The sequence below is a fragment of the Anomalospiza imberbis genome, chromosome 1 (assembly GCF_031753505.1).
Source record: "Anomalospiza imberbis isolate Cuckoo-Finch-1a 21T00152 chromosome 1, ASM3175350v1, whole genome shotgun sequence".
Classification (NCBI taxonomy): domain Eukaryota; kingdom Metazoa; phylum Chordata; class Aves; order Passeriformes; family Viduidae; genus Anomalospiza; species Anomalospiza imberbis.
The window spans coordinates 105946810-105965064 of NC_089681.1; the positions used below are offsets into that span (position 1 = coordinate 105946810).

The 18255-nt window shown below is 41.5% G+C and overlaps 1 protein-coding gene and 1 long non-coding RNA gene across 4 annotated transcripts in view; both read right to left on the reverse strand.

Moving 5' to 3' along the window:
* The window catches only part of BMPER (BMP binding endothelial regulator), a 146680-nt gene that overhangs the window by 76901 nt on the left and 51524 nt on the right, over window positions 1-18255 (reverse strand). The window lies entirely within an intron of this gene.
* On the reverse strand, window positions 14772-16833 carry LOC137481957 (uncharacterized). Its single transcript, XR_011003799.1, has 2 exons — window positions 16696-16833; window positions 14772-14942 (listed from the first exon to the last, which is right to left on the reverse strand). It is a non-coding gene; the product is annotated as an uncharacterized lncRNA (long non-coding RNA).

Below are 18255 nucleotides of genomic sequence, written 5' to 3' on the forward strand. Positions count from 1 at the left end.
CCTGATATATTGTCTAGATTAGGATTTTTAAAATGCCTCTCTAGAAAGTGTTGGATAAAATTCAGAATAGGGAGATACTGAGCTTCAATTAAAAACATCAGGTATTTATACTGCAGGTATTTATACTGTATGTGCCAGATTTTTAAACTTTGGATCTAGATCTCAAATCCTATTTTCTGCAATATCACTCCTATGGGAAGGCTTTAGAAAGTGGCCCTGGTGACAGTTTAAAGTGGTATCCTAAGAACTGCATGTGAAACAAATGCTCTACAGAGCTCACATACATTTTAATGCCAGGTCATACAGATTGGTGTGGATATAAATAAATCTTCTTAACTGGCTTAAAAATCACCTAAAAATCTATACAGATTAGAAACAGTAAGATAAAGATTCTTGTGAATAAATTACTAAACCAACTCTGGGGTGAAGCAAAGGCACAATTCTTGAAATTATTTCAACTTTTAATCTTAGTCTGATGAAAATGCATTCTTTGACACAGCAAAAGAAGCATAAAAAATTCCATCAATTTCTAGCAGGTAAAAGTTTGGTTTCCAATACCTTTCTTTCCATATGCACCCTAATGATACAACTTGTTAGGTTTACAGTCTCTGTCATCAACAAGCTGCAATAACAAAAGAGTCTGACTACTTGTCTCCAGCTAATGTAAATTTATGTCCCTGTGTTCCTAGCAAATTGCAAGTGCAGTTGCAAAATGTCAGAGAGTTAGAAGATCTTGACCTAAAACCAAGAACCAAAAAGTCTCCCTCCTTTGGAAGTTACTGTGTATATGATTGTATCCGTCTGCTAAAAAAATAGCTACATTAATTCATTAATTAGTTATTTAGGATAGAATGAGGGCTCTAAATACTGTCACGTGTTCCAAATTATTAGTTATGTTAACCAAATACAGTGTGTACAAAGTGACACGTAGGTGCCAGGTCTATCCAGTCTTGCCACCCCTTCCAGCTCACAAGAGCCACTTTTCCTGGGATTAATTAGATTAAGAAAATAGATTTGTCTTCTGCAGAGGGAAGAGTGTTGCTGTTTGTTTGGTGAAATATCCCATCCTCCCAGAGACTGAAGTATGCTCTTCTGGAATATAGCTCTCCACTTTGAAATCGGACTGCTGGGGAGCTGCTGCTCCTGCTTCTTTCAAGTTTCACAAAAACATTAATTGCAATGAGTGTCCTGTGGGAGGAGGTGGAAGACCAGGGTATTTACTGCCTTGGGTGAAAGAGACCATTCTGGAACATGAAATTATGGGTTGCATGGTAATTTTCTTTAACGTATGCACAGGCAGAGACACTGATCCTAAATTTCACAATTGCTGGAACTGGAGAAGGTCTCCTTGGAGGAGGTCACAGCACTCTGCTCTCAGCTGGGGTACAGTGCAACCAGCACTTGGCCACATTTCTCCAGTCTAACAGCACTATGCAGAAGTGTTGCTGGGATGATAATGCATCTGGCTTCACAATCCAGCCGAAATCAAATAATTTGCTGACCCAACAGCCTACTTGCAAAGTAACACAGCTGAACAGTCAGCAGCCATCTCCCCTCTAGGGCTTCCACACTGAGCTCTTGGCTCTGTTGAAAGTGATGTTGTAAATAGCCCCCATTCTCTTAGAAGCCCTGAAAGGTTTAATTGCATACTTTGTCCCTTTCAGGCTGATTTCCAAAGGAAAGAAGGCTTATGCAGATGGAAACCAGGGACACCTGTAGTTTGTGAATCACTGACCAGCTCCAGCCACAGTTGATCAAGGGACTACTCTGAAAAAGGTATACAGAGACAAAACAGCAAAAATCAAAATGACAGTACAATCTCAAGGACATTAAGTTCCTACAAAATTTTTTCAACACCAGACTGCTGCAGAGAGTAGAGAGCCCCTGATTTCTTTCTTAGCATGAACTCCAGAAAGCATCCTACAGTGTTAGGCAGCAGCTGGCCTTCCAGCCAGCATCTCCCAGATCTTCTGCCTTCCGTTCAGTGCTTGTGTCATGGAGGTGTTGGGAAAACCACAGATTTTTGCAGATAGGACAGATCAAGTGCCACACATCTATAAAATAAACCTTTGCTGCTTCTGCTGTTCTGGGAACATAATCTCTATTCCTAGGCTAACAGATACAGGGGCACATAAGACAGGTCTCTGTCCCATACCAAATGCACTTTTCCCATGAGATGAGGCATTTTAATTTATGACATTCCTGTGCTGGTTTTTTAAACCCAGTACCTACAAGGATTCATAATACCTGTGTTCCAGACTGGCCATTACCTATCCTAAGTGCTGAATGCTTTTAGATGTAGCCCATGTATTTGTTCTGCTGTGAGAGACGTTATTTTATTGATCCTCCTCCTGGACAGTCCTGGACAGCTGAGGCTTTTTCCAGGGTTAGATCTGTTTCTCTCAACAAATCTCTCCTGCAAGCAGAAGTAATGTATCCCAAAAATCATTCTGTCTTTCATTAGGTGATTTTTAATGTCTCTGAAGTTTCATCCAGAAGGCAGAGCTTCCAACAGTGTAATCTATTCCTTCTTCTGCTAGTTGATAGCAAGTTAAGAAAAAAATTTTAAAAAACCAGAAACAACAGTATCTCTCAAAACCTCAGAGATGGCTGAATTCACATTGTACCACAAGCACCTTTGTGGACTGTTTAATTATTCCAGGCACTATTTCCAGCAACAGATCAACACTTCTCATTTTTTTTCCCAGTGAGTGACTATCTAAAATGTTACCTTAATTTTTCTCAAATTTACCAACTACACTTAATATCTTAATGCTACATAGCAGGTTAGTTCTTGCTTTCAGCATACAGATGACTGGCCAGCATCTCAAATCCAGTTTCTTCTCTAGTCTGAATCCTTTCACATCATCTTCATGCCTTGCTGCCCTTTCATTCACTTACTAATCAAACTCTTCCTTGCTGCAAATCTTGTAAACTGATTGTTGTCACTGTGCCTTTTAAAGTCCATGCTGGGTAATAGCATCAAAAGGCTTTAGCCTTCTGAAATTAAAAATAGCTCATTATTAATAGGCAGCTACATAACAGTAATGCCACAACCACAGGTACCGCAGCCCCTATCCTCCACACACCTTGGTGTTTTCTATGAACCAGACATCTTTATACAGGGTATGCTACCCCCTCTAATCTCCCTGCCAGTTGCTGCACAGGGCACACTCAAACAGAGCCAAGGTTGGAGGTTAAAACATATACACCAGGGGGAAGAGGTGGATTTTAAGGCAAGATGTAGGCAAGCACTGCCCCAAAGGTCATACAACCCAGTGGGGGTCTTTCCACTGATTTTCAGTCCACTTTGGATGACAGCACTTTGAACAAAAGTCCCAGAACTTGCACAGGCAATGGTGGAAAATGAGCCAATATAACCATTTAGGCAGGAAGGGGCCAGGAAGGCAGCTGCACACTGCAGAAAGGGGGCTCTTCACCACCCTGGGGGAAAAGAGCTGCAGCTTTGTGGGGATAGCAGATGGAAAGCAAAGACATTGGCAAGGAAACAATTCTGGCACACCACTGCAGAAGGGAGTTCAGCTATTCATGATTAATTTAGCTGTTGCACCAGAGGTCTCCAGTGACGATGGAAGCTTTGCTGTGAGCCACATGATTATTTATTTCTCTTCTAAAAAGAACTGTTTCTATGAAAAATTGCAATAAAACATGCTAAGCTGGAAATTGTCTGTGGCCAGAAAAACTATTAAAATCCACTAACAAGCTTCTTCAGCTTATTCATGTCCGATTCCAGATAATAAGAAAGTTAGGGTTAAATCCAAGGGACTTTGCTAACTTCAGTTATTAGAAGCAGAGCAGTAGCTCTGTAAAACAGGTCCTGGCTTCTTGCAGCCATGACTTTTCCCCTGAATCAGTTGGAGCCTGCTTTGTTTTCATTGGCATCAAGAACACATGAAGCACAGTCCAGTGGGTGTACAGTTGTGTATACACCATCAGTGCATTTGCATAAGGTTTCAAAGTCCTAACTCAATGCCTGCAAAATCATAGCCACTACCACAATGTATTTATATTAAAATCATTTGCTTTTCATAAGATAAACTTGCACAAAAGGCTTTTTTCTCCTTTTTTTGCCTTCCTTTTCTATAGCATAAGCTTTGTGATAGTACCTCACAAGCTTTTCTCACTACATCCTACAGTAAATGGCACTCCTATAAACCCCACACTTTGGCAATTATCGACAACACCCTTCACCCCCACTTCCAGCTCCCACATTACAGTGCAGTACTGATCTCCCTTCTGAGAACAGCTTTTCCTTCTGAACAGCTTGTTCACAGAGATACAGTTATTAAATCCCTCCAGTGTCCCCAGTGTGTTCCTTGCACACACAGAATACTAGTACCATTGTGACCCTGAGAAAGGTGACAGTTCTGATTCTCACTTCATCATCATTCTTTAAAATACTTGGTCACAACCAGAAACTCTACAGATGTATCCACACAGCTTTGCCTTAGAGCATTAGTTTTAAATAATTCCCCTTAAGATATCTACAGGAATAAATTGCAAGACTCGAGTGAATTAAATCTCCAAATGCCCAAATTCTGATATCTGGCATTTAGATACAAAGTAAAGACTTTGTATTCAGCAGATACTTTCTTGTAGACAATATGAACATCATTTCATTGAATGGCTTGAAACTTCAGGTTTTGGGATGCAAATGAGTAAAACCAAGTAGAGTTGTTCTTGGAAGAGCAAAAACCACACAATTTAGAAGTAGGTACCTACACACCTTAACTTTGAAAAGTTGTTACTAGGTCAAAGCCTACCAGAATAGCTCACATCAAATCACTGTTTCATTCACAAGCAAAGGGAACAAATCTCCTTCTGTGAATCAGGGCAGTGAAGTATTGGGGAGGTTGAGACTTAATCCTTCACCAGTTATTTCTACAATTTTTGAATGACCTTGCCTCAAGGTCTGATGATAAAGCACACTGGTATCTGCAGAACATCCATGGTGAAATAAATCATACTGTCATAGTAGTAGTAAGGACACTACTTCTAGCTTTTACAGGACCTTTATACATGCATCTACACTCCTTGAATGTTATGCTCCATGTATATTGGTGAGGTAACCTCAGGAAATATAGGATTACATACACACTGCTTCCTTAATGCATCCATCAAAGGTTTTCATTAACAGGAGATCCTGTTTGTCCTAGGCTCTTAGCAAAGTGAGTTAAAAATGCCCTTTAAAATGTTATGTGAGAAAGAGTTAAACTGCAAAAGAAAGTGGTAAACTGCAGCTCATTCAGAGGATTTCTTGGAAAACAAAGTTTTAGGAAAACTAGGCTACTTTTATGAAACCAGTAGGTTATGAAACTGTTCCTACAGTGAAATAGTCATAGGGGTAGCTTCAATCTACCCAAAATGGTATAGGATTAGACTCATTGTCAGCCAGTGGCACCTATCTATAGCAACATTTGTAATACCACTATGCATAATTCCATTGCTTTGTGCTACATAGAGCTGTCCATCCCCAGAGATGTGACTTGGCTCTACTCCAGGGTAGGGCACACTCTGTTTTGTGATCAAGGTAAAGTAACACGTTTTAGTCTTAAACACAAGCCTGAGCAAGGGGTGCTGAGGAATCTGCAGTTCTCCACAAATAGCCTTGGGAAGCATTTTGATTAGGAATCATTTACAAGTCAGAGTTCCTCTGCCACTTCCTCCTTCCTCCAGGGGTAATGACTTAGAGAAGTATCAGAAGCAAATGCTGACATTTCCCAGTCCTGGCTAGCAAGACTGATAGAAAAATAACAGGGTTTTTTTTTCCTCATTCCTAGCTTGCAAGCAATCTGCACATTCATGGGGAGAAGGTAGATGAAACCTTAAGAAATCTGTTCATCCTTTACACCCCACCATAACACACATTCAGACATTCCAAAATTTTTCTTCTAATTTTTTCACAATAAAGTTCATATCTAGCTATTGCTGTTCTTTATGGATGGGATCCTGTTGGTAGTTGACAGTTTCTCATTGGCAGCCTTTGCCATTTGTAAAAAGCTGATGTCCAGATGGTAATTTTCTCAGGGACACCTTAGGCATGGTGAAGTCTCTACAGCAATATGGTGCCATTTAGGCATTCCTAGCACAACAGACTTGGTTGTATTTTGGGCAGGCCAGCTCTTTTGGCACCTGCCTAAAAGCCTGCTGCTCTTCTTGATCTGGGTCAGCCCCATTACAGCAAGATAACCAGCTTGGAACTTATCTCCAAGCTAAGCTCACATGACATTCCCAAAGTGAATGGCCATATCTAAATTCTTTGCAAGGAGACAGCACATGACCAACTTCTTTCAAAAAGATGGATAGAATAGGTGGAAACACTTGTACCTACCTTTCCAATCATGTCCTGCTAACCAAAGAACTTCAAAATAGAAGTACAGAGCAGTCAAAAATAAAAAGAACAATATGAATAATGAGGCTCTCTAGAAAGGAGTATGTTTCCAGAACCAAGTGAAAGGGGCATGTACCCAAGAAGAATTTTTCACATCTAGGACTTCTCACACAGGAAGTTCTTTCTGCATTTTACATTACAGAAAATACTTATATTACCACAAAGAAAGGGGGTCACACCAGATGCAATTGGAAATGCAAATTACAATGAAATCTTATACTTGGCTTACTGCTTCACCATCAAAAACCATTATTAGTACCTCAAAGAAAAAATAAGCAAGCAAATAAAATCTGGGTTTGGTTGCAAGTGTAGGTGTCTCCTTGGCCTTGTTAAGTCTCCTTTGTACCTGTCTAATGATGTAAAATGGTCTTAAAATAAGTGTAAAGTAACTCATTAAAGCTCTCATAGGAAACAGAAACACACATTTTTATGTGCAGGATTTGCTAAAGTACTAGAAAAAGGTATGTTAATTGGCCAAGCAATGATATTTGAAAAAAATGTGAATTATTTATCTTGCAACCATCATCCAATAAGCAGAGAACTTTGATAATTTGCTTCTCCAAAAGCTGCTGTCTTTTTCCCCCTAGTCTTGATTTTATTTAACATGCTCCTGAGATTGCAGGACAGAATACAGAAGTCTCTTCTCAGCAAGTCTTCACTATTTGCAGTGCTCGCAGCTGCGCACACTTTCAGTTATTAACCTTCCCTCTACTCATGCAGGGTGGTTCTCTGATTATGTGAAAAAGTGTCATTTGAAATTATTCTACAGCAGAGAATAGCTTCACACACCAAACTATTATTGTAAGTTAACATTAATGGCTGCTATACCTTTCAAAATGATACAATATTTTCTTACTATTTAAAAAACAGATCCATCACATAAAACAGCTGCCATGTTTATTTAGATAAGTGCTCCTCCACTCTTATAAAGTGGAGACTGATGACAGATGCGTCTTTAAGGCAAAAAATATTAATTTTAGAAATGTCAGCATCTGCTTCTTTTCAGCCTAGCCTTACAGATTCACACATCATTTTTCATCCACAATGAGAGTTTCTTTTTTTTTTCGTACAGAGAATCTGAAAACATGGGTGTAAATTACTGGTCCCAGGGCCTGACACTTTTATTAGCACGTCACTGGTGCTACACATGTTAGGTCTGATTAGACATAGAGACCATTTTCCACTGTCCATTCCCCATGCAATGAGGAAGGCTTGCACTTCCCTGACAGGAATTTCCCACCTGACTGTTCTGTTTCTGTGAATCAGTGTTTGCTAAAGTTATGACATGCAGTACAAAAATACTGTATGTAGTTCCTGGAGTTACTGGAGATTAAAGATATTTAAAAAAACAGGACAAAAAAAAAAAAAACAAAAAATAAAAAACCCAAAACAAATAAAAAAACCCACACAGCTAAATTTTCTACTGAATTCAAGGAGTCCAGCCTTCTGATCCACCCAGCTATTTCTACAATTCATTTGCATGTATTTAGTACAGTAATTGTTGTTCTTTTAATCATTTACAAAGTACTGTTAGTAGACACAGCAGATTAAGCCCTTATCAATACAAACATACAGAGAACACTTCCTACACCACAGAAGAGCTCTGCAGTACTCACAATGCCTCCCCCAGAAATGCATTTCCATAGACAACAACACTCAAGGATAATTCTGTACAATCAAACCATGAACAGACATACGAACAAACAGCAATTAGAAGGTGTCTGCAAACCATCAGCAACTCAAGATAAACCATCTTACAATTAGTGACCAGTTGGAACAAATTAGAGCTGTTGCAAGAATGGACCACACTGGCTAAAAAGTCCCTCTGAGCAAAATCCACCTACATGTCACTAACTTGTGCCACATCATCCCCAGCAACTATCCAAGACATTCTCATAGCACTTGCAGACATGCTAAAGGATTTACTACTGAAGATATATACCTTCCTGGCGCAACAGCAAGCAGCCAGGTGTTCTATTTAACTGCACAAAAAATGCCTCTGTTGAATAACCAAAAGCTGTCCTACCCCAACTGGTAGCTGCTCTCCACAGCCAGATATTTTTTTATTCATACGACGCTCAGGTTGTTATCCTAAACATTTCAGTGACAGTAAAACCTCTCCAGCATGGTTGCAGAGAAAGGTGCTGACAAATCTCTATATTTCAACAATTTGAGCTGGCCAGAGATGAGACATTGTTCTGGCTTCCCTGCAGGCCACACTGACCTCTCAGTATGGCAGTGTGCCGAGGCAATACGTTTCAGAAAGGGCAGACCATAAGCTGAGAACTTGAGGCTGCCCAAATCCACTACAGGGGCACTTTGTACAAAGTGCTATCATTAAATTGTTTAACAAAATATTCCCAGTTTTCCTTGGAGTGGGGCAGTGCAGATCTTCTCCTGTAAGAGTAAGTAATTTATTTACATAGGTACAAACAATGTGCTGCAGGCTTTAAGCATAAGCAAAGAAGCTTAAAGACCAAGTTCTTGCCTGGGCAGCCTTATTATCAAAATAGGTAACACAAAGCCAGGGAACAAATGGGAAGCAGCTTAACAAAACTGCAACTGTGACTGTCCTGTAAGCTTTGTGATCTCTTTGTTTGCTTACAAGCTTTCTGCAATTCATCCTGCCTTTGCTCCTTGGCAAAAACATATTTTTACAGATGGGGCTAAAAATAGCAATGATAGAAACAGAAGACTGAAGAAACTAAGAGTTGCCAAGTGAGGTCTGCATGAGGTCTCTGCAATTCTGTGTCCAAATTAAACTAATTCTACAGCAGCCTCTGCTAAGGGCTTTCTATTTCACTATTTTCTGTGGGGGACAAGCACTTTTTCCATTGGCTATGCTTAATATTCCTGAACTCTTAATTATTAGGATTGATCATGTATATAATGTAAAAGAAAAGTTATTCTGACTGACATTAAGCTTGTATTTTTTTTCAGTAACACAAGGGGAGTCTGATTGGCAACACCATTTTGTTTGTGGTTCAAGGACTATACAGGGAATTTATTTTCAAAATAATGTTATGATTTCTTTAGGAGAAAATGTTTTTTCTCTCATGTATTTTCCGATTGCAAAAAAAAAAAAAAAATGTCAATTTGAACTTCTTGCAAGTGTCAGCACAGCTCTGCCAAACAGGATTAGACAAAAAGGTAATTTTCAACTTTGAGACTTTCCTTTTTCCCAAGGACTCTGTAAAAATCATGGAATAAGGGTGTTCTGATAACTTGTAAGAACAAACTGTCTGCCCCAGCACTTATTAAGACGTACGCAAAGAGCAAAACAACCCAAAATCTGTTTTGAAATCTACTCTGTTTTTCAAGGTAAGATGCCCACTGTGTCCCAGGTGTTCTTGAGGCAGCATGAGCAAGAGAGGTGTCTTAGGAGAGGCAGCATAGGATTCTTGATTTGACACAGGTATGACACAGCTCATTCCTTACACATAAATGAAGTAGAAACAGCAAAATAAGGATGAAGGGAAATTCCTACCAGAAGCATCCCTCAAAATACTGTCTATTCTTTCCATGTCATTTAAGTAAGTGTATGGACCAGAAGCAAGAGAATTGTCATTAAAGTGAAGACACAGAAGACAGTGCATCACTCTAGATAAAGCACTACAATTTCCCTGTGAGACCTTCCCCCTCAACTTGCTTGTTTCAAACAATCGGGTACAACCAAAATAAATGTACAGAAAAAGGAATTATTTAGCAATTTCATCCTCTACCCAAATGTGAAACACTTGCCTAGAAAGGGCTCCTCTTCAAAGCTAAATGAAATCTTCTCTGTATTATACCTCCTATCCATAGCTCTCTCAAACTTTCTTAATTAATTTTATTGCTGGTTTCAAAGAGCACTCCAAGTTGGCTCAAATCCCTTTGGATTGTATATCAGCATTAGAAACAGGAGATGTATTACTATTCTCTCTTTTTCTTTTTCCTCCCTTCCTTCTAAGAGGAAGCAAGGAAGGATAATCAGTCACGTTATCACTCTAGAGAATGAAGCCATTATTGCATCTGAGGCAAACTCTGGACTCCTCATGTAATTTTTACACACACTTCTAACTTGATAGATGGTAACTGTGCTTTTTCTTTTTCCTTTTTTTTTCCTTTGCTTTTATTCTGGCAAATTCTAACAGAGTCAGTCTATTCCATAACAATCTCATTAAATAAAGACAGGTCTGAATTATGCTTCTTTTTTCTTCCTTTTTTCCTGCATGACTTCAGCACCAATTATAATGCCATGATGCTCTCCTCTTCCCTCTCTGTGCTAGAGCCAGCCCTAGCTGAGTCTTCTCTCCCTGATGCCACAAAAGACCTTGTTTACTTTCACTCAGCTGCTTGTTCCCCAAGAGTCAAGCTAGGCAAGATGGCTAGACAGCTTCAGGGAGGTGGCCAGAATCTCTAAGTTTAGTTAGAAAGATGCTTTCCCTGCACACAGCAGAATTCTCTTGAGAACCTCCAAATGCCTATAGTGATGAACCACGAGCTGGTAACCTTCTGCCCACTCTTTTCCAGGAGGCACCTATCCACTCTGCTGGAGGGGAGGCTGAGTGTAGGTGAGTTTGGATCATGCTTTGCTCAGGTAAGAAATCACGACGTCAAACACTACAAGCAAAATCAGCCTCTCCATGGCCCCATCACTGCAAGGTTCTCCATATTCAGTGCTGGGATGGCTTAGGATTCTCATTCCAGTCTTGCTTTCAGTGATGGAAGTAAGGAACAAGAACTGAATTTTAATCTTACAGAGAGACCTAAAAACAGCAAATAAATTGGAGAAGCCCTGAGTGACATTTATTACCTGAACAAAGCCTCCTACAATTCAAAAATGTAAGGCCCATGAAGATGGTAAAAAACATTTACCTCATTCCTGACCAACACAAGAGAAAGGATAAGCAAGAATAAGGATTGCAGTTGTGATTCTAAGACCACCAGCTGATGGTTGCCTTCTAGATCTGAACATTGCCGGCTGGGTGCTCTCCCATCCTCAGAAGTTTGCCAAGTCTATGAGCTTCAGGAAAACGTGGTCAGGTTATCTCAAGCCACCTATACCAGTTGCTTGAGCTTATGCAGCTGATTTTGCCTAGAGCCCATTTAGCAAGTGCTTTCTGGCTCCCTTCCACTGGCAGAACTCAGGAGACAGGAACATATGCAAGATGGGAATATCGAGCATCTGGGTATGGTAACATTTTAACCAGCACAGCTGCTGGCAAAGTGAACATCTGTCTGTTACCTAGATCTCCTTTCACAAAGAAAAAATGCTCTCTCCCACAGGCTCATCTGCATACTATACAAGTATCTGCTCCCTCACTAAGTACCTTGGTCATAGCTAAGTTTGTCCACAGTGTAAATTAGCCCATGCAATGGTTTGTGTTACCATGGCTAGAAACCTTTGTATATCAACAGCTAACTTGAGTATATTGCAGCATCAAGCACACTAACTTATTTTTATTGCAAGTTTTGTGTAAATGAGCCAGAAAATGACCTGAGAGAAAACAACATCTAGGAGAATATTCTGTATGACTTTTTAGCATGACCAGTACTGTATATGTTGGATAATAACAATGTGATTACCTTAAACTACTTTTTTTCCTAAAGCACATAACACCTGGTTTGGTTCTTAAAGCTTAAAGTTGTTTTCCACCCAGTAATTAAGTAAGTTATCAAGCAGCTGTCCCATACACAGCCAAAGCCATTGCTTACAAACTGTTTGGGGCCCACTCTGAAGCACTGTGGAAGATCTGGAAGCCTCTTAGATGCAGCTAACCATGTCATGTACACCCTGCATCATGCAGAGGGAAGCACTACCACAACTGAATGATGTTGGCTAAGACAAAGAGAATTCTAGAATTTGGAAATTCAAAGCCCTAGAGCAGATCCTGAGTGTCATGTCAATCTCACCTGAGAATGTAAACCGTGTTACAGAAAGAGCATGGTCAGGTGGAAGGGAAACACCCCCCAATGCGTATCATGAATCTTTCTGGTCTGGAAATACCCTATTCTCATGCCTCCCAGGCACTGCTGGCTTCACCCAGCATGAAATCACCGCTAACACTGCCTGTGTCTCACAGTAGCTTATTTCGCTCCAAGGTGCAATCAATTCTTATTTTACTCCAACTCACACATTCCTACTGGTGATGCCTTTAGGCTCTCCTAGTCTCATGACATCAATGAGAGAGTCTCTCGCTCTCATTAGCCAACAAAGTTTTCAAACAACTGTGTCTGGGGAGAGAATTCCTGCCTGAGAACATAAGAAGCCACTTCTCTCTGGCTGCTTCACTGTGACTTCTATCAAATCCCATTCAGCTTCCCAAGTAAATGCACTTCTGCCTGTTCACCTCCTGCCTCCCCTCTAGCTCAGTACAGCATAGCTCAGAGCATGTCTCAGTTCTGTTTCCACCATTGCAAATTACACAGATATTATGTGCTTTCTACAAACAGAGAAAGACAAACACATTTCTGCTCTGTTTTTTCCATGCTTGGCTAAATATACCTCTGCCATTGTTCCTAATGGTCTGATTTGCAGGAGGAGCAGCAGGGGGAAAAAAGTAACCATTCTTTCACTAAATTCCACAGTATAATGATCTGTTCTTCTAATATATTTCCTGTGTTTTTGAGAATTTTCCATGTTTCAGAGGAAGGTAAATAATTCCTGCAACTCACATGAGTGTTCTATTTTTGACAGTTCTCAAGGATATCAGATTAATGGACAATGTTCAGTACCATGAAAATACTGTGCAAGAAAAGGGAAAAGCCACGCTTCCTGGGAAAATGCATAGAGATAAATGTTCCAGCTTGAAATGTATTTTGCTGCTCTCCTGCTGGCTCTTTGCCTGCCTTCATGTGGGGAAAAAGGATAAGGTGTGAAGCCAGATCAAGCTTCCTCTTTTGTCTCCAACAGGACAAGCCACAACTAAGGAAAGAGCACTGTGAATAAGTCCTGCATACAGATGCTTTTCAAGAAAGCAGGACACGCAGTCCCAGTGGAAGGTGAGCTCATACTTAAGCTTGGCTGGCCAAATGCCCATTTTCCCCAGAAGTGTTACCAGTCCAGGGATATAGCTGTAGCTGAGTAATACGGACCTTCCCCACTTCCCAACATTTTTCATCATTAGAGCTATCACTGAAGTAGCACAAAATCATTTATCCCATTTGTAAAAGCTACAAATAATGTGTTCCATCACCCACAGTTGACCTCAAAGTTCATATAGAACTTTTAATCCTGCTCCTTCAACAAGAGGCAATGCTCTGCTCACAGGATGCAAGCTCCCAGAACTTGTCATGTTTGTCCAGTTTTCATTCGTAGCTATTTAATGTTATCCCAACATCGGTATGTCACAGTCCCTCTTTAAAAGCAGAAGTGCTTTTCAAACCATGCCATATGCCAGAGTTTTCTCAGTTATTACTACTTACTGGAGTACAATTATTCCTCTCCTTGTTCTTGGAATGTCATCTCTGTAGGTGACTCAGGAAGGTGCTCACCACTAGGCTCTGGCTACACTGCAGTAGCTCATTGGAAAGCTGGTAATTACTAAGAGCATCCTAATATCCCAGTTAAAGTGCAGTAAATATGTGCCACAGTACAGTATGTTATGTACAGTAAATGTGTTCCACATCAGTCAGAAGCAACCTTACCAGTAAAATAAAACAAGGGTTAAGAGAGTGTGTGTACTGAAAGCACAGGGTATGGCAGTAGTGGAGCATTAATAATCATAATCATAATCATAAAGCATGATTAAACATTTAGTAAATAACATATTACCTCCTTCATCTACCCCAACATTTCAGGCACTTTTTCTACTTCTAAATCAAGCCAGTCTCCCTCTGTATCCTGAAGAGATCCTGTAGCTTCTGCTGCATGAAACAGCACTGGCCTCCTCCTCTCTACCTTCCACTGTGTTCTCTCAGGGGAGTGGGATGGCCTAGAGCCAAACCCATGGCATTTCTTCTAACTATATCCAACCCTAAAATACCTTTGACCCTCTGATTTCTGCTTACTGCATGATGGGACTCTATGTAATGCTTCAGGGATCTGGCCTACCCAAGGTTCTGTAATTGATAGTTTTACTATGCTTTTTAATCATCACATTCCTGGCCTCAGCATCTCTCACAGTCAACTGAAGAAACGGTGATAAAACTTGATATATTGTATTAGGAAGAATATTAAATTAACACCTCCTTATAGGAAGTGCTGGAGACAAGACACATGCCCAGATGAACCATTCTTCTGCCTCAATCTGTCAATCCTTATGTCTGAACAAGTAAACAGAGGATTCAGATACACAAAGCACCTAAGCAGGTTATTGTAGCAGCAGGCACAATAGAAAGTGTCCATAGGAGTCCTAGAGAACACAAAGATACTGGCTAAGTAGCCGAGATATTTCTTTTTAAATATTCAATTGTGAGTAAATGGGTGATGACTCAAAATAAACATCCTTCTTATCTACCCGTGAAAAATCAAGCATGTGGCAGCCAGAGCTGCCCCCAGAGAAATCCATGTGGGTGCTTCTTCCCAGGATTAGCAAGGCACTCTCTACTAGAGTGAAAATGAGAGAAAGGAAAGTGAAAAAGGAAACAAATTCTACATTTTATTCTACATGTCTGCTACACCATCCCCAGGCCCTTCACTTCAGAGACGAGGGAAATAAAATGCGAATGAGAATTACTAGGGCACAGACTATTTCTCCTTCTAAATTTTAACAGTACTTTGGACAGGCACTCCTAATTACTTACTTCATGGGGTGAATCTTCCTGCTAACTCACCTGAGAGAACAAGAGGAGTAAGTGCCTTCTGGCACTCTTCCCCTTAGGTCTAAAAGAGGAAAGCCCATCACCAAGAAAACATTTTCTGTTGTCCAGGTGGTTACAAATGCCTCCAGTCCCTCAAATCCTTCCCAGCCTTACAAAAATTAAAGTTTTATCAAGTTTAAGGTTGTAGTTTAAATTTGTCCCCTAGATGGTGACTTCAGTGGCAACGTGAATGCTGACCAACTGACCCACCCACTGACCAGCCACCATCTCCTGAGTCAGGCCCTCTGCCCAGTAACCCACTCATCCCATGCTACTTTTACCTTGCTTCCCTGCCTGGGCACACCTTACCCATCAAATTAGCCCAAGAGAAGGTATGTCAAGTGTAGATAAACCTGAAGCAAAGCTGTTGTATCTTGTTAACTGCTGCAAGGAGGCAGAGAGGTTGCAGCTGCCCCTTGGGAGTCTGCATGTGTGGAAAGTCATTTCAGAGCTCTTTATACATTGTGAGTTAATGACTGGTGATTTCATTTATCTTCATTCTGATAATAAATAACAACTCCAACTTAACACTTGTAGCTGACTAGCCTCGCACTCGATACTGCCTTTCTCCTCAGCAGAGTACAACTGTACAGGTTTCATTCCTTTGTATTCTCTTATAATTTTAATTAGGCTGAAAATCAAAAGCCATAAGTTAATGCCTGTTGTTCCAGTATTGCCAGTTTTTAATCAATCTGCATATACAAAAGTTTCTTTCAAAAACTGCACTGTCACCAGAAATCAAATCCAACAATTTTACCCTGCTGGCCTGAGTTTCATTACCAGAGAAATGATGATGGGGAGAGGTGAAAGCAGAGAACAGGAGCACTCATAAAAGGCCTCACTAGCACAAATACACACACAGGAACACCACCAGCTGGGAAAGTCAGCTCATACAGAGAAAAAGGGTCAAGTACTTTCAGGTTCTAGGGAATTATATTTAAATCAGGGTTTCACTGCATGCAAAACCAGAGCTCCTGGAATCTCTGAACATGGCTTCTATTACACGTCTGTTATTAATTGCCCACTTAGTCATAGTTGGCCATTTCTTTGCTTAGGAGCTGCTGAATTCAAGGGCAGCCCACCAGGCGGTTGTAGCCCTTCACAGTGCATTTCTATTGGTAAGTTATTGTCACAAGGGGTAACTACTCCTTCTTTATCACTCTGCATCAAATATTCCCTTCTGCAGCTCCCTGTGCTGCTGGCAAAGGCCAGCGTCCCTGGGCCAGGCTGGGTGGCAGGCCAGGCTCAACCTCTCTGCTCCCCACACGGACGGCCCAGGGCTCCACCAGGCCCAGGGGGAGAATTCGGTGTCTGTTTCCCCTGTCTGCTGTCTCCCTGCTGTTTGGTCATGGATCTCGGGCACACCTTGGTGCGATGTGTGCCCTGGCTTGGGCTGAGCCACCAAGGCGTGGCTGAGGTGACCCTGCCAAGACCCTGCGGGATCAACATCACACATCTTAACGGGTCACTCTTCACCCAACAGGCTTCACCTCTCTGACCTCCTCCTCACTTTATGGCTCCTGGTCTTTTTCACAAAATCTGCCATCACAAGCAGGTTTCCATGTCGCTTCTTGAGGCGGCCCCTTAGAAACGCGCCGGGACTGCGGAGCGGGGCTCTTTCCTCCCGCGGCCGCCAGGTGGCGCTGGGCAACAGCGCCGAGACCCCGCGCGCCCCGCGGGGCCGCGCCCGGCAGCGCCGCCTGGTGGCGGGGCGGGAACACGCACCCAGCCACCGAGGGGCGCGGAGCCCGCGGGGACACGGGGAGCCCGCGGGGACACGGGGAGCCCGCGGGGACACGGAGATCCCGCGGGGATACGGGGAGCCCGCGGGGACACGGGGATCCCACGGGGATACGGGGAGCCCGCGGGGACACGGGGAGCCCGCGGGACATGAGGACCCCTGGGGACACGCGGCCAAGGAAGGGCACCGAGGGCCCTGCACACCGAGCATGCCATCGCACAAACACGCTCTCCATGGGCGCGCAGCAGCAGCGGCACGCGTGCAAGACACAGATACACACACAAGTGCGCGGACAGAAGGACCCACGCACGCTCCGCCTTTTCCATGCCCCTGGGGCTGTTCCAAGAAAGAACAAGAGAACGAAAGAATGAGCAAAAGAACAAGAAAAGAATGAAAGAAATAATTTTTTTTTTATGCCCTCTCTCCCCACGACCACCACTCCCCTCCCCCCTGCTCATATCCCTTTTTCTCGTTATGGCAAAACAATCCATTTAGGTGAAACTTTCCATTTGGCCTCCAAGCCTTTATGCAGGATGTTAAGGTAAAGCTTGCCAGTTTTTGCTCTTGAGTATCAAAACAGTAAGTTACAAATGCAGGACTCAATCTGTCTCTGAGTTAGCACTACTCAAATGAACCTAATTAAACCAGGAAAGCATGGATTGTGTGGGATTACACAAAAAACAGTTTGTTTTTCAAAATTTAGAGATAGCATATAGTCATCTCCAAAGACAGCAGTCTGAGGTTTTGACAGTGCATTAGCAAGAGGTGATAAAATTATGCAGTGGACACAATTAGTTCTTCATTTTTATCCCATCCAACTCAGTTCCTGAATTCCATTTTTATGAACAAAGTTATCTCAATTTTATCATGGAAAACCACATTCTTTTAAATATTTGTAACTTTTTAAGTTCAGCGTTGTTTAATTCAGATAAAAGGAGGAGACATGGAGTCTAAATGAAATTTTTTTAAAGGACTAGAAGAAACTTCTCTAAGCACCATCATTTCAAAGCCAGTGCTGTTGAGACTTTCTCATTTGAGAATGAGGTGGTGGAATTCATCACTGTCTTATTTGAAGACACATAGATTTTGGAGCGAAATTCAAAACCAAGAGCACAATCATAAGTTATCATTTTTTAAAATTTCCATCCTGTTTCTTTTCATTGCTTTCATTCCTGCACTGAAATGCTGAAACCCTGAATGCTAAAAAAACTCCAGCAACTTCATTTCTGTCAACAGACTGCAAAGAAACATCTTGATAATATTTCATAGGGCTGACACATCCTCATTCTGGTATTATGGCTGTTGAAGACAAATTGTC